The sequence below is a fragment of the Carcharhinus amblyrhynchos genome, chromosome 26, assembly GCF_965287045.1.
Source record: "Carcharhinus amblyrhynchos chromosome 26, sCarAmb.v2.hapA, whole genome shotgun sequence".
NCBI classification, from domain to species: Eukaryota; Metazoa; Chordata; class Chondrichthyes; order Carcharhiniformes; family Carcharhinidae; genus Carcharhinus; species Carcharhinus amblyrhynchos.
In genome coordinates, this window is record NC_137349.1 from 16,626,160 (window position 1) to 16,651,117 (window position 24,958).

At 42.8% G+C, this 24,958-nt stretch overlaps 1 protein-coding gene across 1 annotated transcript in view; it reads right to left on the bottom strand.

The window, feature by feature from the left end:
- Nucleotides 1-17,041: 17,041 nt before the first annotated feature.
- atp5f1d (ATP synthase F1 subunit delta) overlaps nt 17,042-24,958 on the bottom strand; it is a 29,002-nt gene continuing 21,085 nt past the window's right edge. The window contains exon 5 of the mRNA XM_080212826.1: nt 17,042-17,151. The gene's annotated coding sequence lies outside the window, so the exon portion shown is untranslated. The remainder of the gene's footprint in view (nt 17,152-24,958) is intronic.

Here is a 24,958-nt window from a genome sequence, read left to right on the forward strand (position 1 = left end):
AGCACTGTTAAAAATCTTCGCTTGATCTGAGCAATCCAAATGGACACAAGGCTGCATGTTCAAACACGACTCTGGATAGCCTTATGAGACATTGACCAAAAGAAGGGTGTTGACCAAATACTCAAGTTCCATTGTGGCAACAAGGAGGGATCTCTTTATTGTCTCGTACCCAGATGGAAATATTTCAGAGACACAGAAGGTAGAAAAACAAGGTAGTGTCTCAAACAGAAGCAAATGTCAGTTGCCTTTCATACTGTCATCATATTGGGCAATACAGTGGTTTTATATCATGGAGAATAGTGCCATTAAAGGGAATGTGTTTAGCAAATGAGAAGTTCAACTCAGGCCATCCATATTATGCCTGAAAAACAAGCGGGCAGGAATTAAAATTGGGCCTCTGCTGCTCCAGACCTATAACAGCCATATTCAGACCAGCTTTTAGATCACTAAATGGGCACGAGGCTGCTATGCTGTGCAAACTATGCAGTGGTTAGCATTGCTGCCTCACAGTGTCAGGGATCCAGATTCAATTCTGGCCTCGGGTCACTGTCCGTGTGGAGTTTGCAAATTTCCCCGTGTCTGCATGGGTTTCCTCCCACGGTCCAAAGATGCGCAGGTTAGGTTGATTGGCCATGCTAAATTGACCCCAGTGTCAGGGGGATTAGCAGGGTAAATACGTGGGGTTATGGAGATAGGGCTTGGGTGGGATTGTTGTCAGCACAGGCTCGATGGGCTGAATGGCCGCCTTCCCCACTGTAGGGATTCTATGGTTCTATGAAACCAGGATCCTGTGCAATTGTATGCTCCAATGCAAAGTTCAACTAAGTCTTGAGCAGCTTAATCAGTGAGGGCACTTGAGAAAAAGGCGCAATAACATTGACCGGTGGAGTATATAGACCACCAACTAGTGAAAGGGATGTGGAGAAATAAATTTGCAAGCAAGTTACAAGAGACATGAAAGAATTATAGACTAATTGTAACGGCAGACTTCAATTATCCAAAGGTCACAAGCTTATAAGAAATGGGAGTTCTCCTTTTTAAGGTGGAACTTATGAAACAGATTTTTATGGAGCATTTATACCACGGCCACACTCTGCCTCTGAGATCACTTCCCTTCCAATAGGCCCTAATCATTGGCAAGCCCCATGCAAAAAACAACCAACTTTCAGCCATGCCAGCCATACCAAGCTGAAAAGTGGCCATTTGGCCCCTGTAGTTAAATTGTTTCAGGTCCTCCACCAATAATATTGTGCTCATCTGAGATTCAGCTTGAAAATCTCCCCCTGAAATGAGAAGAAAGAACAAAGAGAAGTACAGCACAGGATCAGGCCCTTCGGCCCTCCAAGCCTGCACCAATTATGACGCCTGTCTAAACTAAAACCAAATACACTTACGGAATCCACATCCTTCCTCTCCCATCCTTTTCATGTAGTCATCTAATTATCCCTTAAACGCTGTTATCATACCTACTCCCACCACCAACCCGGGCAGCGCGTCCCAGACATTCACACTTTCTGTGTAAAAAAACCTTCCTTGCACATCTCCTCTAAACTTCTCCCCACTCATCTTAAACCTATGCCCCCGAGTAATTAACTTTTCTATGTTAGGAAAGGGCATTTGACTATCCACTCTGTCCATGCCACTCCTAAGCTTGTAGACCTCTATCAGGTCACCCCTCAACCTTCGTCATTCCAGTGAGAACAAACAGAGTTTATTCAACCTCTCCTCATAGCTAATCCCCTAATAGCAAAATAAGGTTCCCCACCAGCAATGTCAAACTGGAAAATGATGCTGAGAATGCCTATGTCTGCTGCAATCCCATTCCCGGGTGGTGGATGGCTGGAAAGAAGCTTCATAGTCACCAGACATTCTCCGGTTATTCACCTAGGTAACCAATAGTATTATTCACGTGAGCACAAAACCTATGTTGAAACTTTAGTGCAGTGGAGTGGGTGGAAGCAAGCACATTAGCAACGTTCTTGACGGACACATGAACGGAAGGCGAACAGAGGGATAGAAACTGCATCTGGAGAGCAAGTAGTGGGTCCGAATAAGATTAGGAATTGATGCAGGCTTAGTGGGCCAAGGGGCCTGTTCCTGTGCTGTGTTGATCTTTATCCAAATTTGTTTTGTATTACAGGCAGCAAGATAGGAAGAAGATTTACATCTTAACACGTGAGGGCTTGAATCAAACCCAAACCAGGAACTGAAAGGACATTGAGCTGATTCTCGCAGCAGTTGGTTTCAATTTCAGCATGAATCATTTTGTTTTCAGATGTGGAAGCAACACTTTGCAGAGACTAACCGCAAGCTAGGGCCGCAGGATTGCTCAGTGCTTCACTGCATGTAAAATGTACTGTCATTGGTTTAGAAGCATTTTGCTTTGGGACCCTTACTTTCAAAGTGACGAACCAGCGATGCGATGCGCTCCCAATTGGAATGGGGGCTCCGATTTTATTGCTTTACGTCAGACTGCCGCACGGCTGGTATCACACTGCTCACCGCACAACAAACACTGAAAGTTACAACCTTCTTTCACTGAGTGTCGAACGTTGTGCCAATTCATTCAGCAGGGGTAATAAGACACTGTGGGTTGAGCATTGCAGGGCACCGATCTGCAGATAATGCAAACTAAGTGCAGATAATGGGTAGAACCAAGACCCAGTCTCCATCTAGCCTGGAGTCTCATTCATATCGCTGCCTGCTTTAGGGGTGGCACGGTGGCACAGTGGTTAGCTGCCCCACAGGCCCAGAGATCCAGGTTCGATTACCAGCTTGCGTCTGTGTGGAGTTTGTACATTCTCCCCATATCCGCCTCCGCGTGCTCCAGTTTCCTTCCACAGTCCAAAGATGTGCAGGTTAGGTGGATTGGCCATGCTAAATTGCCCTTAGTATAGTGACTAGCTAGGGTAAATGCATGGGGTTATGGGGATAGGGCATGGGTGGGATTGTTGGCATGCAGACTCACCAGGCTGAGTGGCTTCTTCCTGCACTGTAGGGATTCTATGATTCTGCTTTATGCCCCCCGAGCAGGTTGTTGGCAGGTGACTAATTTCTAGTGGCTGGGGCTGTCATTTGGAAGAATCTATCGGCAGCACCTTGGCCATCTAAACAAAACAGCCTCATAAGTTCGATTTGATTTGTCACACGCACTGGGATGCAGTGAAAAATATTGTTTCATGCATGAGATACAGACAAAACACACTATTCATAGAGTACACAGGGGAAAAAGGATAAGATAGGGTGCAAAATACAATGTTACAGTTACAGATAGGGTGAAGAGAAAGTGTACAGATGGCACCAACACAGATTGGACACAGGCGATTGCTCTGTTAAAGAAGTATACTTTGCATCTAATTTGCACTGAGGAGGCAGGTGTAATGCGTACCTCCTATGGCTCCTTTATCGCTGAGTGGCCAGTTTCCAGCAGGGAGGAATTTTATTTGAGTTTGGGTTTTATTTTTAAGATTTGCGTAAATATCAGGTTGCTTTGCAAATATTAGTAGCAAGCACTCTTGAAGGCAGTGATCTCAATTCCAACTCTTGGCAGCATGTTTCACCTGTGTTTGGCAGCAAACCACCATCAGCAGATACAGTCCATCAAGTTGCCTCATTTGCGCAATTGGTCTTTGGATATTTTTAAAAGCAGATTTGGGAGGCACAGTGGAAAGCACTGCCGCCTCAGCCAGGGACCTGGGTCCAATTCCGGCCTCGGGTGACCATCTGTGTGGAGTTGGCATGTTCTCCCCTTTTCTGTATGGTTTTCCTCCAGATGTTCGGTTTCCTCCCACACTCCATTTAGGTTGACTGGCTATGCAAAATTGCCCCTTATTGTAAGGGGGTTTAGCAGGATACATATGTGGGATTACAGGGATAGGGCTTGGGTAGAATTGTCATTGGTGCAGAATCAATGGGCTGAATGCCCTCTTCCACCATTGTGGGGACTTTATAGTTCTATGAACTATCAAACACTTAAGTGACAAGTATGTCCATTGCAGGACAGCACGGTGGCACAATAGTTAGCACTGCTGCCTCACAGCACCAGGGACTGGGTTCAATTCCCAGCTTGGGTCACTGTCTATGTGGAGTCTACATGTTCTCCGTGTCTGTGCAGGTTTCCTTTGGGTGCTCCGGTTTCCTACCACAATTTGAAAGACTTGCTGGTTAGGTGCATTGGCCGTGCTAAATTCCCCGAAAAGGTACCAGAGTGCAGCAACTGGGGGATTTTCACAGTACTATGTTTCAGTGCTAATAAACTTGTGACTAATAAACTTTACTTGTTTTCCATTGCAAGGGAGGGATTTTTTTCCAGCAAATAAGTGAATTTGATACGAGTTTACTTTGAAAAATATTGTGGTATTTTGTCTATATATATCTTTTAAAATGACATTAGGCCCATAGAGAACTCTGCCTTGAGGCTACCACTATCAGCATGAGCTCAACTTCAACTCCCAGGCATGCATGCCTGGATGGTAGCAGGCAGCTGTTAGCAAGCGCAGAAGTAAAAAATAAAGTGAATCTGACCAGACATGATATTTGGGAGTTGTGCACATGATTCACTGAAAAAAAAGTAAGACTTTTGCACATGGCAAGACCTTGCTTCTCTGCTGCAAATCATACAACACGGGGCTGGTTGTCACAGTGGTTACCACTGCTGTCTCACAGCGCCAGGGTCCCGGGTTCAATTCCAGAGTTCGGGTCACCGTCTGTGTGGAGTTTCCCCGTATCTGCATGGGTTTCCTCTGAGTGCTCTGGTTTCCTCCTACAGTCTAAAGATGTGCAGCTTATGTTGATTGATCATGTTAAATCGACCATAGCGCTAGGGGATTAGCAGGGTAAATTTGTGGGAGTGAGGCCTGCATGGGATTGTGGTTGGTGCAGATTCAATGGGCCAAATGGCCTCCTTCTGCATTGTAGGGATTCTATGATGATATGATGTGGGAGCTTTGAGCTGGATTTTATCTGGGTGTGTTCTAGCAGCAATTCATTAATTAACTCTCCATTTATGGCTTTGCCTTGTAATTAAAACTGCACTTCAGTTGCAATAAAATCAAATGGAAAATGACTTGAGCATGGCTCATGGGTTCAAACACAAAGATTTTTCTATATTTAACAATGGATTAAGCGAATTTTCCTCAAAGCTCTTCTAATGCAAGTGATAGGAATTTTAAGAGCCTTGTTCTGTTTAATAGCTCAATGAACACTTAAGGCAATTCAAATTTTCAAAGGCCCTGCAATCAGCAAGTTGAAAACTGAAATCGAATGCAGTGCTCAGAGTGTAAATGTGACTGGGTGAACCACTCCAAACTTCAGGCCTACACCCTGTTCCAAATCCCTAAGGCTCAATCACAATCACTCATGTACGATTCACCCTCTGCGTCATTGAAATAACATGGTGGGTTCCAGACCTTTGTAATGCATCACAATAGAAACATCCTTTGGTGTCTGGAGCGGCATTGCTATACTGGCGTGACTGCCCAGCCAAGGAACCCACAATTTAATTTGGGTGTGAACAGCACACATTGACTCAGTGCAAACAGTACTTAGAATGTTCAATCACTTTCGCAATAAGAGCTTTGCCGCTTTTTTTCATCCCTTTCAAAAGGCACCCAGTACTCTGAAAGGCTGAATTTGCTGAAATTTGGGGAAAGACCTGCAATCCTACCCTACAAATGCTTTTATCTATTTTGACTCCTTATAAAAGGTAACTTCAAAACACACCCCCTGTTCAGGTTGTGGTAGAAGTGCTAACTGTATCAGCCCAGTTGATTTACCTTAAAGATGGACGCAGGAAGGAGGCCATTACAAATTTCATCTTTGTCAGAAGCGTTTTTGTTTATACTTTACACCCCAAAAGCACACATTTGAAAAAAAAGCACACAGTTTGTTCTCCTTTAACCATCCTAAGCACTCACAGAAGTTGCATTCATTTCTGGCCAAGATGCAGAAATGAAATTTAAACAACTTCTATTCGTATAGTCTCCTCCACAATGTCAGAATAATCCAAATAACATATTTCCTTATTTATTAGTATCATAAGTAGGCTGACATTAACATTGTAATGAGGTTACTGTGAAAATCCCCCAGTCACCACACTGTTTGGGAACACTGTTCGTGCCTGTTCGGGAACACTGAGGGAGAATTTAGTGTGGCCAGTGCACCTAACCAGCACTTCTTTCAGACTGTGGGAGGAAACCCACGCAGACACGGGGAGAACGTGCAGACAGTGGCCCAAGCTGGGAATCAAACCCGGGCTCCTGGCATTGTGAGGCAGCAGTGCTAACCACTGTGCCACCAATTTAAAGTAATGCTGGAAAATCTCAGCAGGTCTGACAACATCTGTGGAGAGATATTAGGGCCAATGTTTCAAGTCTGGGCTAGATTTGAAACATTTAGCTCTATTTTCTCTCCACGGATGCTGTCAGACCTGTTGAGATTTTCCAGCATTTTCTGCTCCGGATTCCAGCACCCTCAGTGTTTGCTTTTATCAGATCCAAAGTACTTTGAAAGGGTGGCCAGTGTTGTTCCTTGGACGAATATGCTGGTTAATTTCACACCAAGTCCCACAAACTGCAAAAAGTTAGTCTGCTTGGATAATGTTAAGGGACAGATGTTAGCCAGGAGCTCTTGAATATGGCCAGAGGATTTGGTGGGTTGCATTCACCAGAACAGGCAGTAAGTGCCCTTTAATGTCTCGTAAACACCTCCAGCAGCACACCGAAGGGTAAACCCAGATTATGTGAAGCCCCAGAAAAAAGGTGGGAATATTGTGGAATATTCTCATGACCGTGTTACTCAGCTCAGAGTGTGACCAGCCAGCCAAACTGACTGCACAGGCTCCTAATATCTTTTGATATTCTATTAACAAATTCACCCAAAGCTCTTCTTTCACAATGTTACACAATTGTTAATCATTTAAAATACAGTTAAGAACTGCGTTAATCAAAGTGCGTCTACAAGGATGTTGCCTGGACTAGTGGTCTTGAGTTGCAGGGAGCAGTTGGCCAGGCTAGGGCTTTTTATGCCGTGGAACGCAGGAGAATGAGGGGCGACCTTATTGAGATGTATAAAATCATGGGGGGCATAGATAGGATGAACACACATGCTGGAATTTTACCGCCTGGCCCATTCGAGCTTTGTAATATCGCACCCGAGGCCAACAGAGAATGCCAACCTGCGAGCCTCGCCCGCCCCACCAGTAAAATTATGGCCATAGTCTTTTTCCCAGAGAAGGGGAATTGAAAACTGAATGGCATAGGTTTTAAGGTGAGAGGGGAAAGATTTAAAAGGGAACCTGAGGGGCAACTTCTTCTAGCAGAGGGTGGTGCATATATGGAATGAGCTGCCAGTGAAAGTGGTTGAGGCAGGTTCAATCACAACATTTAAAAAGCATTTGGATACGTACGTGGATGGGAAAGTATTAGAAGGATATGGGCCAAACGCGGGCAATTGGGTTTAGCTGGGAGAGCACCACAGTCGACACAGGCCAGTTAGGCCTAAGGGCCTGTTTCCATGTTGTATTATTCTATGACTCTTTGCATCAAATCCAGTAAGCAACTTGTTAGAGAAAATTAAAGTCTGCTGCGTTGAACCTTACTCGGATTGTAACAAAAGTTCTCACCTTCAAGCTACTGTGGTGTAAATAACATTTTTGAATGTCAGGATTGTGTTAAAATGGAACAAATGTAGGATAGAAGCTGATTTCTTCAATATCCATAAATAGTGCTGAGTTAATTTATCATGAACGGTGGAACAGGCAGATCATTTAACATGCATAGTTTCACATATTATGAAGGTGCAAGAAAAACACATAAAACTGCCACTGATCTACCAAGGGCGGTGCAGAGAAATTTTGAAATCACCCTCAGGACAGGAGTGGTGAATAATCCAATGAATATAAACGTGAATTTTAAGAGTGTGAGCAGTGCATTGCCAGATTCCCAGCCTCCTGTGCAAATTCTCTGAATCCAAAGATGTGGATTGGGCCAGTGCTTGGCTTCCTTGAAGGGAGACAGATGAGCAGATTTTGATTATGAATAAATTAAACTGTTAGGACTGCTGAATAAACAGAGACACCATATGGCTGGGCATGCCAAAAGCTCTGATAAGCTTTAAGGGTTCGGTGTGATGCATTGAGGTCATTTAAGTGACTGCTTAAACTACAATATTCAGCGCATAATTCAACTGGATCGTGTCTTGCTATAATGCAAACCTACATGATTGCAGCCATGTTAGATTAGATCAGGTTAGATATGGAACTAGAGAAAGTCAATAATTGATTTAAATATCTAAGACTGGTCGTTGTAGTACATGTGGGTGCCGGCGACGTAGGCAAAGTGCGGACTGAGGATCTGCGGAGGGAGTATGAGAAGCTGGGAATGGAATTAAAAAGTAGAACCGACAAGGTGGTCGTCTCTGGGCTACTGCCTGAACTGAGTGCAGACGGGCGTAGGGTTGACAGGATAAAGGAAGTGAATGGGTGGCTCAGGGATTGGTGTGGGAGGAATGGGTTCGAATTTATGGGGCATTGGCACCAGTATTGGGGTAGGTGGGACTTGTTCGGGCGGGATGGGGTTGGTCTGAATCGTGCTGGGACCAGAGTGTTGGCGAATCGAGTAAAGAGGACTGTAGACAGGGCTTTAAACTAATTAGGGGGGGGGAGGGTGCGAGGGTAGGTGACGCTACGAGGTCTAAAGTTAAGGATAGGGTACAGGTAAGGGAAGAGGCCGAGGATGTCCCAATTGGTGGCGTTACGGCAAATAGGGTCCAGGTGAAGGCTGGGATGAAAGCGCTTTATCTGAATGCACGAAGCATTCGGAATAAAGTGGATGAGCTGGTGGCGCAGATCGACACAAATGGATACGATCTGGTGGCCATTACAGAGACGTGGCTGCAAGGTGACAGGGACTGGGAGATGAATGTACAGGGCTATCAAGTGTTTAGGAAGGATAGGCAGGAGGAAAGAGGGGGTGGCGTAGCTCTGCTGATTAAGGATAGTATCAAGGTGGTAGCAAGGGATGATATCGGAGCCAAAGAGCAGAACGTGGAATCGTTGTGGGTGGAGATTAGGAACAGCAAAGGGAGGAAGACGCTGGTGGGTGTCGTCTATAGGCCCCCGAATAATGATCTGGAGGTGGGGCGGGCTGTTAACACGCAAATAAGTGCGGCGTGCAGGAATGGGACGGCAGTAGTTATGGGAGATTTCAATCTGCATATTGATTGGTCGACCCATGTTGGACGAGGTGGGCTCGAGGAGGAGTTCTTGGAATGCTGCCGGGATAATTTCCTTGAACAGTGTGTGTTGGAGCCGACGAGGGAGCAAGCTATCTTGGATCTGGTGCTATGTAATGAGGCGGGTAGAATTAGGGACCTTGCGGTGAAGGATCCTCTTGGAGAGAGTGATCATTGTATGGTGGAGTTTCTGGTGCAGATGGAGGAGGAGAAAGTGGGTTCCCGGACACGCGTCCTTTGTTTGAATAGATGGGAGTATGGTAGGATGAGAGAAGAATTGGCGAATGTGGACTGGGGGAATGTGTTGGAAGGTAGGTCTGCTGAGGAGCAGTGGAGGATCTTTAAGGAGATCTTTCTTGGTGCTCAGCAGAAATTTATTCCGATGGTTAAAAAGGACAGTAGGAAGAGAGGTAATAAGCCGTGGATAACGAAGGAGGTGAAGGAAAGTGTTAAATTAAAAGCGGAGGAATTTAGAGTAGCTAAGAGCAGTGGGCGAGAAGAGGATTGGGAAAGGTTTAAATGTCAACAAAGATTGACAAAGAAGTTGATAAAGGAGGGTAGGAGAAGCTATGAGGCTGGGCTAGCACTTAATATAAAAAAGGATAGCAAGAGTTTTTATAAATATATAAAAAGGAAGAGGCTGGCTAGGGTGAACGTTGGTCCTTTAGAGGATGAGAAAGGGGAGCTAGTGGTAGGGGATGGGGATATGGCGAAGGTCTTGAATAACTTTTTTGTTTCTGTCTTCACGGAGGAGGACGTGAATAATTTGCCGGGTGTTAGCGATGGAAAGGTGGTAGGAATGGAGGGTCTTAATGACATTACTGTTACTAGAGAGGTAGTGCTCGACAGACTGGAGGGGCTGATTGTGGACAAGTCCCCAGGACCGGATGAAATGCATCCGAGGGTTCTGAAAGAAATGGCGGAGGTGATAGTGGATGCCTTGGTGGTTATTTTCCAGACGTCGCTGGATTCCGGGGAAGTGCCGGAAGATTGGAAAACGGCTAATGTTACGCCGTTGTTTAAGAAGGGTGCCAGGCAAAAGGCGGGGAATTATAGGCCGGTTAGTTTAACGTCTGTGGTAGGTAAAATGTTAGAATCCGTCATTAAGCAGGAAATTGCGAGGCATCTTGAAGGGAATTGCTTGATAGGGCGGACGCAACACGGTTTCATTAAAGGGAAGTCGTGTCTGACAAATTTACTGGAGTTCTATGAGGATGTGTCTAGGGCAGTGGATAGAGGAGAGCCGGTGGATGTGGTCTTTCTGGATTTTCAGAAGGCGTTTGACAAGGTACCTCACAAGAGGTTATTGCAGAAGGTCAGGGGACATGGAGTTGGGGGTAGGGTGTTAGAGTGGATAGAGGATTGGTTGTCAAATAGGAGGCAGAGAGTGGGGGTCAATGGGTGCTATTCGGATTGGCGGATGGTGACTAGTGGGGTGCCCCAGGGGTCGGTGCTGGGGCCTCAGCTATTTACCATTTATATAGATGATCTGGAGGAGGGAACCGAGTGCAGGGTGTCGAAATTTGCTGATGACACCAAGATTGGGGGAACGGCAAATTGTGCGGAGGGTGTGGAGAGTCTGCAGAAGGATCTAGATAGGCTGGGCGAATGGGCCAGGAAATGGCAAATGGAATTTAATGTTGGCAAGTGTGAGGTGGTCCACTTTGGTAGGAAGAATGGTAGGAAGGACTATTACTTACGTGGCGAAAAACTGCAGCAGGCGACGGTGCAGAGGGACCTCAGGGTCCTTGTGCATGAATCGCAAAAACCCAGCTTGCAGGTGCAGCAGGTGGTCAGGAAGGCGAATGGGATGCTGGCCTTCATAGCGAGGGGGATTGAATATAAAAGTAGGGAGGTCTTGCTGCAGCTGTATAGGGCATTGGTGAGGCCGCAGCTGGAGTACTGTGTGCAGTTTTGGGCGCCGCACCTGCGCAAGGATATTTTGGCCCTGGAGGGAGTGCAGAGGAGGTTTACTAGGCTGATACCGGAGTTGAGGGGATTGAGCTATGAGGAGAGGCTGAATAAACTAGGCTTGTACTCGTTAGAGTTTAGAAGAATGAGGGGAGATCTCATTGAGACGTATAAGATGATGAATGGGATGGATAGGATAGAGGTGGAGAGACTCTTCCCGCTCAAAAAAGACAGTAGGACTAGGGGGCACAGCCTCAAGATAAAGGGGAGGCGGTTTAGAACGGAGTTGAGGAGGAACTTCTTCACTCAAAGGGTGGTGAATCTCTGGAATTCTCTGCCCGTTGAAGTGGTGGAGGCTGCCTCGCTAAATATTTTTAAGAAGCAGGTTGATGGGTTTTTGATAAGAGAAGGGATTAAGGGTTATGGGGAGAGGGCGGGAAAGTGGAACTGAGCCACGACAGATCAGCCATGATCTTATTGAATGGCGGGGCAGGCTCGAAGGGCTAGATGGCCTACTCCTGCTCCTATTTCTTATGTTCTTAAAATCAGATGCAAATAATAAAGGCATTTTATTTCTATTTTCCTGTAGACATCCCTGGCCAAGAAGATGGTAATTACACAATCCCAGTTTTCCATTCCAAAACCAGTTGCTAGGGGGAGATGGAAAGCCATATCAAAGTGTTCTTCCCTCAGTATGGCATTTCCCAATAATAATAATGGTTTTGTCTGGGAATTCACTGCGTGGGGGAAGAATAGTCCTCAGACAAAGAATTGGTATTGTCTATCAGCACTTGGGTTATTTGTCCTCCTGTATTTCTTAAGTGTGTATTTCTCAAGTGTCCAAATCAGGAAAACAGGTTTGGAGGCTGCTGCTGTATTAACCAGCACAAAAGAATATAATTAACATGTGCAGCCAAAATGATACAGTCATCAAAGCTTGTGTTGAGGCTGAGCCAACTAAAGTGAATTTACCAATGATCAGTTTCCAGCATGACCCCATCGGCTAGCAAACAAAATGTAATTGCAACGTTTAAGCAGATGGGAGAGGGTATGCTCAGAGATACAAAATCATAGAATCCTACAATCCCAAAGGTACAGGAGATCATTCGGCCTGTCAAGTCTTCACTGATAACGATCACACCCAGGCCTTATCCCCATAGCTCAACATATTTAGCCTGCTGACACTAAGGGGCATGATCTATTAACCTAACCCACACATCTCTGGAGTTCTTTAAAAAGGTACAAAAGTTTTAATTTGCTGGAAAGTAACATTATTAAATATTTCCTCCATTGTGTGCTCTATTCTTCCTGACAAAATGCATAACCTCACACTTTCCCATGTTGTGTTCCATCTGCCACTACTTTGCTCACTTTCCTAATCTGCCCAAGTCCTTCTGCAGCCTCCCTACCTCCTCAATACTATCTGTCCCTCCATCTATCTTTGTATCATCTGCAAACTTAGCCACAATGACCTCAGTTCCTTCTTATATAATTCCTTGGTGATAGCTCATAACAGTGAGGGAGGGTGCAATCAATCACTGGGAAGATATTTAGCCTGAAATTAATTGTCCCCCTGAAATGTATCTGACTGGCTAACGTGATGCTGTTCAGAACAGGAAATGAACAGTAACAATGGTTGTTATGGTAGACCAACCATTATGAATATAAAAATGTAGGCCATACATGTAAGCACTATAAAATTATGCATCACAAATACTGTAGGGTACCAGTGAAACACCATGACAAATTAATGTTATAAATAAAAATGCAATTGTAACTGAATAAATGTTGGTTTAATTTTAGGGTACAGACAGCATGTATAAGTGAAGATAAATATTGGACCCTGAAATTAAAACAATTGTATAATTGTTTCTGACCATACATTACTCTAGTTATTACGTAGTATTCTGGACAATATTGTCACACTACTCCCTTAAATGTGTCAACAATTCCATCGAATCCCTAGTGCAGGAGGAGATCATTCGGCTCATTGACTCTCCAAAAGAGGATCTTACCCAGGTCTATTCCCTATCCCCACACATTTACCACGGCTCACTACCAAATCAATACACCTTTGGACACCAAGGGGCAATTTAGCACGGCCAATCCATCTAACCTACACATCTTTGGATTGTGGGAGGAAACTGGAGCACCTTGAGATTGCATGTGCTCCCTCACAGAAAGAAGTCTCACACCAGGTTAAAGTCCAACAGTTTTATTTGGTAGCGAATGCCACTAGCTTTCAGAGCGCTGCTCCTTTGTCAGGTGAATGGGAGCTCTATTCACAAACAGGGCATATAAAGACACAAACTGCATTTACAGACTAATGATTAGAATGCAAGTCTTTACAGCTAATCATATCTTAAAGGCGAGTGGAGACAGCATTAAGCACAGGTTAAAGAGATTGTGTATTGTCTCCAGACAGGAAAGTTAGTGAGATTTTGCAAGTCCAGGCAAGTCGTAGGGGCGACAGATAGTGTGACATGAATCCAAGATCCTGGTTGAGGCCGTCCTCATGTCTGTGGAACTTGGCCATCAGTCTCTGCTCAGCGACTCTGCACTGTCGTGTGTCGTGAAGGCCACCTTGAGAACATTTACCCGAAGATCAGAGACCGAATCCCATGACCGCTGAAGTGTTCCCCAGCAGGAAGAGAAGTCTTGCCTGGTGATTGTCGAGCGGTGTTCATTCATCCATTGTCGTAGTGTCCACATGGTCTCCCAATGTGCCATGCCTCGGGACGTCCTTTCCTGCAGCGTATCAGGTCCACATCATGACTCACACACAGACACAGGGAGAACGTGCAAACTCCAGTCACCCAAGGCCAGAATCAAACCCAGGTCTGTGACACTGTGAGGCAGCAGTGCTAACCACTGTGCTGTTATGTATTCCATGTTACAATCAAGTAAAAGAGGAATCAACTGGATTAACATAAACTTCTGCTTTCTTATCTTTGATGTTTTTTATAACCTGCACAAATAAAGGTTTGTACATCTGAGTGTGATGAATATTGCTCACAGTCTGTCATAGTTAGGCATTTAGATAACTGCTGCAGAAAACAAAAATAAATCTGGAACACTGGGGGTGTACTGACGTAAAGATTATCACGTACAATACTTGTGTCATGTGTTGGAGATATATTTAATTTGGAATTAATTCCAAAGCGACAGCAGAAACTTCAATTGACCAGAAACCAGAGTAAACAATCTGCAATCAGCTATAATCAGAATTGTACAAGGTGAGGTCACTCAGGTGTGTGAAAGACAGAAAGGGCAAAATTTTATATTTAAAAAAGAAACATACAGGCACCAAAAATCAATAAAGAAAAAGACAAAGGAAATTATGATTTTTGTCATTATCATACCTCAACCTACTACAAACAAAAGTGCTGGAAAAACTCAGTAGGTCTGCAGCATGTGAAAAGAGAAAAAAAGGTAACATTGAGTTGAATGTGAAGAAGTTGTTTCAGACGCGAAATGTTAACTATTTCTCTCCTCAGAATGCTGTCAAACACAGAGCAGCTTCTCCAGCACCCTTTTTATTTCAGATTTCCAGTAATCATGGTATTTTACTGTCTTTTTAGGTGTGAAATATGTTTGCAACTGATTCAATTTTCAAAATATTATCAGCATTGTACTCATCTTCAAATTTAATCATGCAAAAATGTAATTTAGACTTAAAAAAGTGCTTACAATACAGAATACAGCTTCATAGAATCACTGCAGTACAGGAAGCCATTCAGCCCATCAAGCCTACACTGACAACAATCCCACCCAGACTCAAAACCCCATAACCATACATATTTACTCTGCCAGTCCCCCTTACATGAAGCTGTGATTTAGCATGCCCAATCAACCTAACCCGTGCATCTTTGGAACATGGGAGGAAATGGGAGCACTAAGGAAACCCACGCAGACACTGGGAGAACATGCAGACTCCACACAGACAGTTATATCAGGCCAGAATTGAACCCAGGCCTCTGGTATTGTGTGACAACAGTGCAAACCACTGTGCCACCAAATTAATTGTGGCATTGGATAAAACAAATAAATGCACTCAAAAGTCTCAAGTTGACATCTTGGAAGCTATCTTGCTGGATCACTATATGAAACTATCATGCAAAGCTTACTTCCCCTTCACACCTCATAACATTCCCTAAAAAGTAGGAAAGTTGGCTGACAATTTGAAATCACAGTGGATTTTAAAATGGATAGTTGAAACATCGCAAGGTACATTTTCTGAGCAGATTTAAGACAAAGCATTTTACAATGCTAAGTTTACACATGCCAAAATTAACTTAGCAAAACAAAGCAGAATAAAAGACATGATCACAAAACAAGATCTAGAACTTTCCAGTAGCATCATGCTAAATCTAACTTGGAAACAAAAAGTATATTAGCAGCAATATGAGACAACTGGAATGTTCAAACCAATCAATTTTTGTACAAATGTAAAAAAAGTCATTTTACTCCCCAACCCCCGAGGTGATTAATTAAAAATCAAATTCTTAGCTTTCTAGCTGGTTTAAGGCAGCACTTCCCACGTTGCAACCTCTTTAGGGGCCTCAAAAAGAGCATATGGCTCTCCCTCCCCCAAGATTGCACCCACAGATGCCCAGGCAACTTCCACTCTACCCCTTGCCATACTTTGCCTCAGATTCTCTCTCGAAGTGATGGTATTGACAGGTGGGCAGGGACGCTTCAGAAACATCTTGTGCAGGCCGCAAACCCCAAATAAGCAGCTGCCAGTCCTGCGCTTGCACAGAGCTGGGTTACAAATGGAGGTCTCCACCCAGTGATAAACCCAGGATAACAGCTGCCATTTTATTGGGGTAAAATGCGACACAGTGCATGTGTAACCTTTCCGGGCCAGGAAACAGAATGGGGCCTTCGTTGATTCTTCTGTGATGGGGAATATGGAGAGTTTGACTGAAACTTACTTAAGACATGTAATACCATTTTTATGAATGAGACTGAAATGCAGGTTTTCACATTGAGGGTGGCACAGTGGCTAACGTTGCTGCCTCACAGCACCAAGGACCCAGTTCAGTTTCAGCCATGGGTGGCTGTGTGGAGTTTGCATGTTCTCCCCACATCTGCGTCGGTTTCCTCCACACACTCTGGTTTCTTTCCACTGTCCAATGATGAGTGGATTGGCCATGCTAAGTTGTCCCTTAGTGTCCAAAGGGATGTAAGTTAGGTGGATTAGCCATGGTAAATGCGTGGGCTTATGGGGATAGGGTGGGGGCCTGGGCAAAATGTTCTTTGAGAGTCGCTGTACTCAATGGGCCAAAATGCCTCCTCCTGCACAAAGGGTCATCTAGACTTGAAACGTCGGCTTTTTTTTCTCTCCTTACAGATACTGCCAGATCTGCTGAAATTTTCCAGCATTTTCTCTTTTGGTTTCAGATTGCAGCAGCTGCAGCAATTTGCTTTTATCCTCCTGCACTGTTTGGATTCTATGATTCTATATGTATGTTGCAAACTTTATTATATATGGAATGTTATAATGCTGCTTCCTTGCTGTTTTGTTTTTGCTGGCATCATGCTAATATTCAAATATTAAAATGGAGTCATATGGAAAAAAGTTTGGGGCCCTCCATTAAGCAGCTGAGCTATACAGATCAGTAAGGACCAGGATTTAATTTGTCATCAATGCACCAGTTGATCTCAATTGGAGTGGTGGTAGAGGCAACACTTCACCTCTGCAATAACTAAGCTCAGCTGTAAAGTTCCTCAACTCTAGCAACCTGCTAACACTCACCAACTCAGTTACAAACAATGGTCTCTTGGACAAGTTACCTTGGAAGGGTGACTTACACCAATGGAACAATGGCTCAGGGTGTGATGGGAGAAATAAAAGCTTAAGAATATGTTTTCCAGAATTAAGAAAGCAAACAGATTGGTTGATCATATATTTATTTTTATAAATTCGTCCCATTTAACTGTACACAGTGTTGTCTTCTTCCCAAATGAAGATCAAACAATCAGCTTCATGACACACAGTTCGCCCTGTCAACATAAAAAAAGCCGTTGAGGAAATAATTTAACATACAGGTGAAGAGAACAAATGCAAATCCTATACAAAGCATTAAAACTGATCAATGTCATCTACATTGTGATATAACAATGCAATCCATACTTTTTTTTGGGTTGAGTGCTTGCACTCATCAAGTTGCAAGGATTAGTAATGCAAATGTAATAACTTGCTACTTCAGCTCCAGCAATCAGAAAACACTGTGATAAAACGCCTGGTTTTCAAATCTGGTAGGGTACTGAATTTGGGTAGTTTCACACCAACACCAAGACTGACATCCCAGAATGGAAGAGATGCTAATACCCACTAAGAGGAATGGCTGAAAAGTGACTTTTTACCAGTCACCCAATTGCCCCATCCCCAATCAGAGTCGATGCGAGCACTGACTATAATTAAAATCCATAACAAAGTTGTCCTAAAGGATTCCGAGGACATGAGCTTTTAAAAATAATTCAGAGGCTATTGCCCATTACAAAACAACAACATAATCACCAAATGTCAGTAAATTTGAAAATAAACATACAATCTTTTGGTACTCAACATTTAGTAATTACACAAATTTTACTTGCTCATAGGTTTTCCCCTAGGTTCATTTCTCAGTTCCAAAACATTTAATTTAGTATATCTTTTATTCATTCATGGGTCATGGGTGTTGCTAGCTGGCCAGCATTCATTGCCCATCCCTAGCTGCCCAAAGGCAGTTGAGAGTCGACCACATTGCTGTGGCTCTGGAGTCACACGTAGGCCAGACCAGGTAAGGGCCACAGATTTACTTCCCTAAAAGACACTAATGAACCAGATGGATTTTTCTGACAGTCAACAATCGTTTCACGATCAGTAAAGTCTTATTTCCAGATTTTGTTTTGTCAATTCAATTCAAATTCTACAATCTTTGCCTTGGAGGGATTTGAACCTGGATCTGAGACATTAGCTGAGTTTTCGGATTGATAGTCTTGCGATTATACCATTAGATCATTGCCTCCTCTTAATGAACGTATAAATAAGAGTGTTGCTACAAAATAATTTAAACCACTATGTAATCATATTAGTGAGATCAGATATTTTCCATATTCATCAATTCTGAAAGACCTGGAAATGACCTGGTGTTCTGAAGATGATGAGAGAAATGATCAAAGTCCCACCTCAAATAATACCTCCTCACACCTGACTTACCAAGGGTCAAATATAAAAGAGTGATATGCTTTTTGCAGACTGAAAATATAACCTATTTTGATGCATGTCGCATTTAAAAGCAAACACAGCTCCTTATGTTTAAATGGGTTCCCTCAGCCTTGCTGACAAGTGTCACTTTTAACTATTAGCCTGACAGCTCTGATATGCACATACAAATTACACTGTCACAGAGTCAGAGATTAAGCCAATGTAATTTATTTGATGGCACAGTAATCAAATAAATCACACAATATCATAATCTGGTAATTAAGCAGCATATTAGGCAAAAAATACTGTACATTTGGGTAAAATGACCTCAAATTTTCCAACTGAAAATTTAGATTGCTGTAAAGGGTATTGGTAAAATGATTTAATATCTCCTACATACTGACAGAAATTAGGAAATTAATAATACTAGAAATAAACATGGAAATTTTAATTTCATACAACTTAATTCAGGTCAGTGAATTGAGCAATGCCAGGAGCCTGACCAGCAGTCCACGAGACATACCATGAACAATAAAACAATGCGCTATTAATTAGGTTAAAATATTGCTAAAAGGATCAAGTGATCTGGAAAAAAAAGAATTTCATACTCTGAAAAAAGCTCCTAAAACAAGAATTTGGAATCAACTGAGCTCAAACCATGAACTAATCTTCTCCTTTATGACACCATCTCAAACCAAGCAAACATCTATTATATCCTAGCATGCAAATTGCAGAATCTTGCTGAAGCCTATGGAAACTTACAGAACAATGAGACATTGATCAGAGAAATCTGACATGTAATCTACCTGCATGTATTCTGATTGTATACAGCAGATTGTAAGTATTCAGCAAACTATTTTGAATTAAGACAATTTTCAAGTTTGTGAATAATTGTCAATTGGAATGGATTGCCAGTAAGGAGAACTGCAACTAATTACAGGAAGATATTAATAAATCTGCAGAATGGGCAAGTAATTGGAAAATGAAGTTCAACATAGATAAATGTGAGGTAGTACATTTTGATGGGACGAATAGGGAGGTCACGTTATATGGAAGGTGCAAGTCTCGGAGGAACAAAGAGATCTTAGAATACAAACACATCAATCACAAAGAGATGGACAGTGAGTGGGCAAAAAAACTGGGTAGATGGAACAATGTAGGAAAATGGGAAGTAATGCACTTTTGTAGAAATAACAAAGGGGCTGAACATTTTTTAAATGGAGAAAGACTACACAAAACTGCAGCACCAAGCAATTTGGTAGGGGTGTTCTCCTATATAAATCACAAAAAACTAGCAAGTTTAGCAGGTAATTGAGAAGGTAAATATAATTATGGTCTTTACTGCAAAGGGAATGGAGTATTGAAATAGGGAAGACTTGTCACAACTTTACAACGAATTCCGTGAACAGTTTTGGTTCTCTTATCTAAGGAAAGATATACTGGCACAGTGGGCAATCCAGAGGTTCATCAGGTTGATCACAGGTATGGGAGGATTTTATGGAGAGGTTAAGTAGGTTGTGCCTCTACTCATTTGAGTTTAGAAAACTGAGAGGTAGGTTTATTGAGATATACAGCATTCTCAAAGGGCTTGACAGGATACTTGTTTTCCCTTGTGGGGGTGTCTAGGACCAGAAGGCATAATCTCAGAATAAATGGTTGCCCATTTAAGACAGAGATGAGGAGGAATTTTCTTCTCTTCAGGAGTAGTGAATCTGTTGAAATCTTTAGCCTTAAGAGGGTTGTAAAGTCTGGGTCGTTAAGTATGTTCAAAGTTGAGGTGGACAAATTTTTAATCAGTATGGCAATCAAGGGTTATGGGGGATATGGTGGGAAAGTGGAGTGAGGATTGTCATATTAGATATCATTGAATGACAGAGCAAACTTGATGGGCCAAATGGCCTACTTTTACTCCAACATCTTATGGTCTAAGGTTTCAACACTAAGTGCCAAGACCTAAATGATATAAACCAAACAGAGATATAGAATGAAAAAGTAGGGAAATTATGCTAAGAATGTTGTAAAGCATGCATTTCTGATTGCCATATTAGAAAAACTAGAGAGCCTTGAGAAGACGAAAAGATGATCAATAAGGGTGATACCAGAAAAGTGTGGGTATACATATTCGGGAAGTGGCCCCAGTGAGCTGCACAATGGTTAGCACTGCTGTCTTACTGCACCAGAGACCCAGGTTCAATTTTGGCCTCGAGTGACTGTGTGGAGTTTGCATGTTCTCCCAGTGCCTGCATGGGTTTCCTCCGGGTGCTCCAGTTTCCTCCCACAGTCCAAAGATGTGCAGGTTAGGTGAACTGTCCATGCTAAACTGCCCCATGGTGTCAGGGAGATTAGCAGGGTAAATATGTGGAGTTATGGGGATAGGGCCTGGTTGGATCGCTACTGATGCAGTGTGGATGGGTCGAATGACCCCCTTCTGCACTATTGGGATTCTATGATGACTTATGATTCAACAGAGAATGGTGATTTTAGTAGAGTGGTGAAAATGTGGAACTTGCTACCACAGGGAGCAGTTGAAGCAAGTTGTGTAGATACATTTACAGTAAGAGACAAACATACAAGGTAGTAAATAGATGGGTTACAATGATAGATTTAGATGAGAAAAGATGGCAGAAAGCTCAACTACAGCACAGACACTAGTATGAACCATGTGAACCAAATGGCCTGTTAATGTGCCCTATATCCTGTGTAAAGTACAAAGTTTGGCTAATTTTTCCAGGAGAATAGTTGGCAATATTTTAGCCGGAGAAAAAGGGTAAAAGGGTAAAATTGTAGAAAATAACTGGGGAATAATTTCAAACTTCCAGGTTTTAAGAATGCTGCAAAATTATTAATATTTCATTATGCATAATGAATGGCCAGTTCTAAAGGTGTAATCTGTTCTTGGCTGAAAATGCAGTTTACCAGTACGGGCCAGTCAGATTTGTGTTAAATCCTACAGCACTGCTTAAAAGGCAGAGAATTCAGGCTACTTTCTCTCTGCCAATTAATGCTACCCAAAAACAGACCAACCAACTTGTTATTCACCTCGCTGCAGTTTGAGATCTTGGTGAGCACAGAACAGCTGTCTACACTAACTCATTGTTTGTGAAGTGATTTGAGATCATTCAGAGACATGACAGTGTACAAAACAAACATACATTTTCCCTGTTAAGTTCCTGAACTGAAAGATTTGAGAAAAACTCCAAAATTTCTGATCTACATACACAGCAGATGCAAAGCAAACTCTTAGATAAAGGGAAAATACTATGGATGCTGGAATCAAAGAAAAACAGAAAACGCTGGAGAAACTCAGCAGGTCTGACAGCACCTGTGGAGAGAGAATACAGCCAACCTTTTGAGTTCGGCTGACCCTTCGTTAGAGCTCTGACAAAGGATCATCTAGACTCAAAATGTTGGCTCTATTCTCTCTCAAAGCAAGCTTTTGTTTTGCAAAATCTAATTTTTTTTTAAAACAAAATTACGCTGCAATTTAAAAAATAAAGATCAAGATGCTACGTCGGATCAGTTCAGAGCTCAACTTCTTACAGGACAGCTTTTTCATAGGTTCGACTAATTACAAATGTTGCTCTTTGAATTTCCCTTCAGATTTATCCAAAGATACTGACCACTACACAAGAAATTATCTACAACAATTGTGGAACAATTTTAACCAATTACATATTAATTACACAATGCAAATTCAAAGTAAACGTTTGAACCCCGCGAATCTTAACTTCTTAAAAAATTCCTCATTCTGTCCACTATTTGTCTCCAGGTTCACAAGATGCAATGCCTCTTCCTTGGACAAATAGAATTAATAACAATTATAATTTTTTAAAAATTAGTCTTGCCTTAAAAACAGATCATTTACATCAGTCGTATGTTTTTACTTATGGCGTGGTATTAAAATGCTTCCAATAATCAATACAACATTAGACGTGGCATTTTGCAGTGTCAATACCATGATCATTATTTTATTACAGTATTTTCTCTTTCATACTCTTATTTTTCTAGCTTGCCATTGCCCACAACCTTTCTGGTACCCCCTACAAATTGTGAGACAGGTGAAGCCAAAAGAAAGCAGTTGTATTGTTGTAGAACAGCTATGATTATTATGGACAATAGAGCAGTTTTGCTATTTCTCCTTTCATTCCACCCCCACTTTGACAAGCAGCTCTATCTCTGCAATCTTGTGATTAAAGTTCAGGTCAACAAAATTACTGAGCCTGTCCCCTGCTCCTGAAGATTACTGCATGCACCCTAAGCATCTTCTTCCAATGTGTGAAGATTGACTGAGCATTTCTGGGACATTCAACAAATGCAATGATCACAAGTGATCATGTAAATGTACTTTCATCAGTAGCCTCCTTGACATTACAAAAACAGAAAATAGGTGCAGGGGTAGGCCATTCAGCCCTTCAAGCTTGCAGCACCATTCAATATCTACCATTCTGGGAATCATTCTGGCAAATCTTTGCTGGACTCCCTCGGTAGCAACAATGTCCTTCCTTAAACTAGATGACCAAAACTTCACACAATACTGAAGGTGTGGCCTCACCAAGGCTCTGTCTAACGGCAGCAAGACATCCCTATTCCTATACTCAAATCCTCTTGCTATTCAAATCCTCTTCCTCATCGCCTGTATGCCAACCTTCAGCGACTGTTCCATCATGACACCCAGGTCATGTTGCATTTCCCCTTTTCCTAAATTGCCACCATTCAGATAATTTTCCTCACATTCATCCACATTATATTGCATTTGCCAAGTGTTTGCCACTCAGTCAGCCTTTCCAAGTCACTCTGCAGCCTCTTAGCATCCTCCTCATAGCACACACTGCCACCCAGCTTACTGTCATCTGCAAATTGAGATATTACATTCCATTCTTCTGTCCAAAACATGATGTGAACAGCTGGTGTCCCAGTAATGAAACCTGCAGTACCCCATTAGTCACAGATGGAATTTAACCAGGACAAATGTGAGGTGATGCGATTTGGAAGGTCTACTGCAGAAGGAAAGTACACAGTAAATGGTGGAGCCTTAGAAATATTAGCATACAGTTATCTGACGGTGGCAACTTAGGTGGTCAAGAAGGCATATGGTATGCTGCCCTTCATCGGAATTGGAAAATCATGTTGTAGCTGTATAAGACTTTGGTTAGGCTGCAGTTGGAATACTATGTACAATTCTAGTCGCCACACTACCGGAAGGATGTTGATGCATTGGAAAGGGTGCAAAGAGATTTACCAGGATGTTGCCTGGTTTGGAGCTATGCACTATGAAGAAAGGTTGAACAAACTTGGGCTGTTTTCACTGAAGCATCAGAGGATATTGGGGGACGGGGACGGGGCGGGGGGGGGGCACGATAGAGGTTTAGAAAATTATGATAGACTTGGATCGAATGGATAGTCACAGGGTCAAGTACTCAGGAGCATAGATTGAAAGTGAGTGGGGAAAGTTTAAAAGAAATGTAAGGGGCAAGTTTTTCACACAGAGGGTGGTGAATGCCTAGAATATGCTGCTGAAGGTGGTGGTGGTGGAAGCAGATTCCATGACAACGTTCAAGAGGCATCTGGATAGACACATAAATAGACTGGGAACAGAGGGATATGGACTTCGTAAAGGCAAGAAAATGTTAGGTTACAGTGATAGCTGTGGGTCAAAGAGCTGTTCCTATGCTGAACTGCTCTTTGTATCCACTGTCAACCCCTTAAGTACCCTTTGCCAGCTTATCCTAGCCAATGCATGTCTCATACCATCAAAGTTAGCTTTCCTTAAGTTCAGGACTGTAGTCTCAGACTTAACTGTGTCACTCTTCATCTTAATGAAGAATTCTACCATATTATGGGCACTCTTCCCAAAAGGATCTTGCACCACACAGTTGCTAAATAATCTTCGCTCATTACACAATACCCAGTCTAGGATGGCCTGCTCTCCTTATTAGAATAAGGAAATCTGACTGATTTTCACCCACTTCTTAGTTCAATACTCAAATATCAATGCAGTTGGGCAGAAAAGGAGTAAAATGGAATGACAGCATGTATTGAGGGGAAGGGGGGGTTCAAGCATGGCAATGGGAGGATAATGAGAGGTCTAGATGAACTGAGGGAGCTTGTCCAGAGATGCCTGAAGATGAAATTAAGCAGCCATATGGAATCCATATGGCCGAGACACAGAATAGGGTAGCACTGTGGTTACCACACTTGCCTCTCAGCACCAAGCAGCCGGGGCTCAGTTCCGGCCTCAGGTCACTGCTTGTGCGGAGTTTGTACATTCTCCCCATGTCTGTGTGGGTTTCCTCCAAGTGCTTCGGTTTCCTCCCACACTCTAAAGATGTGCGGATTAGGTTCATTGGTCATGTTAAATTGCTCCTTAGTATCAGGTGGATTGGTCGGATAAATATATGGAGTTACGAAGACAGGCCCTTGGTGGGATTGTCGTCGGTGCAAGCACGATGGGCCGAATGGCCTCCTTCTGCACTGCAGGGATTCTATAATTCTAATGCAACAGTTCAGATGAGCTAATTTAGCAAAAAAACAAAAAGATCATCCTCAAATAAAAACTGGTTTTGTTGAGACAGTCACTCATGGGAAAAAAAATCCACATTAGCTTTTTGAATGTTGGAAGGA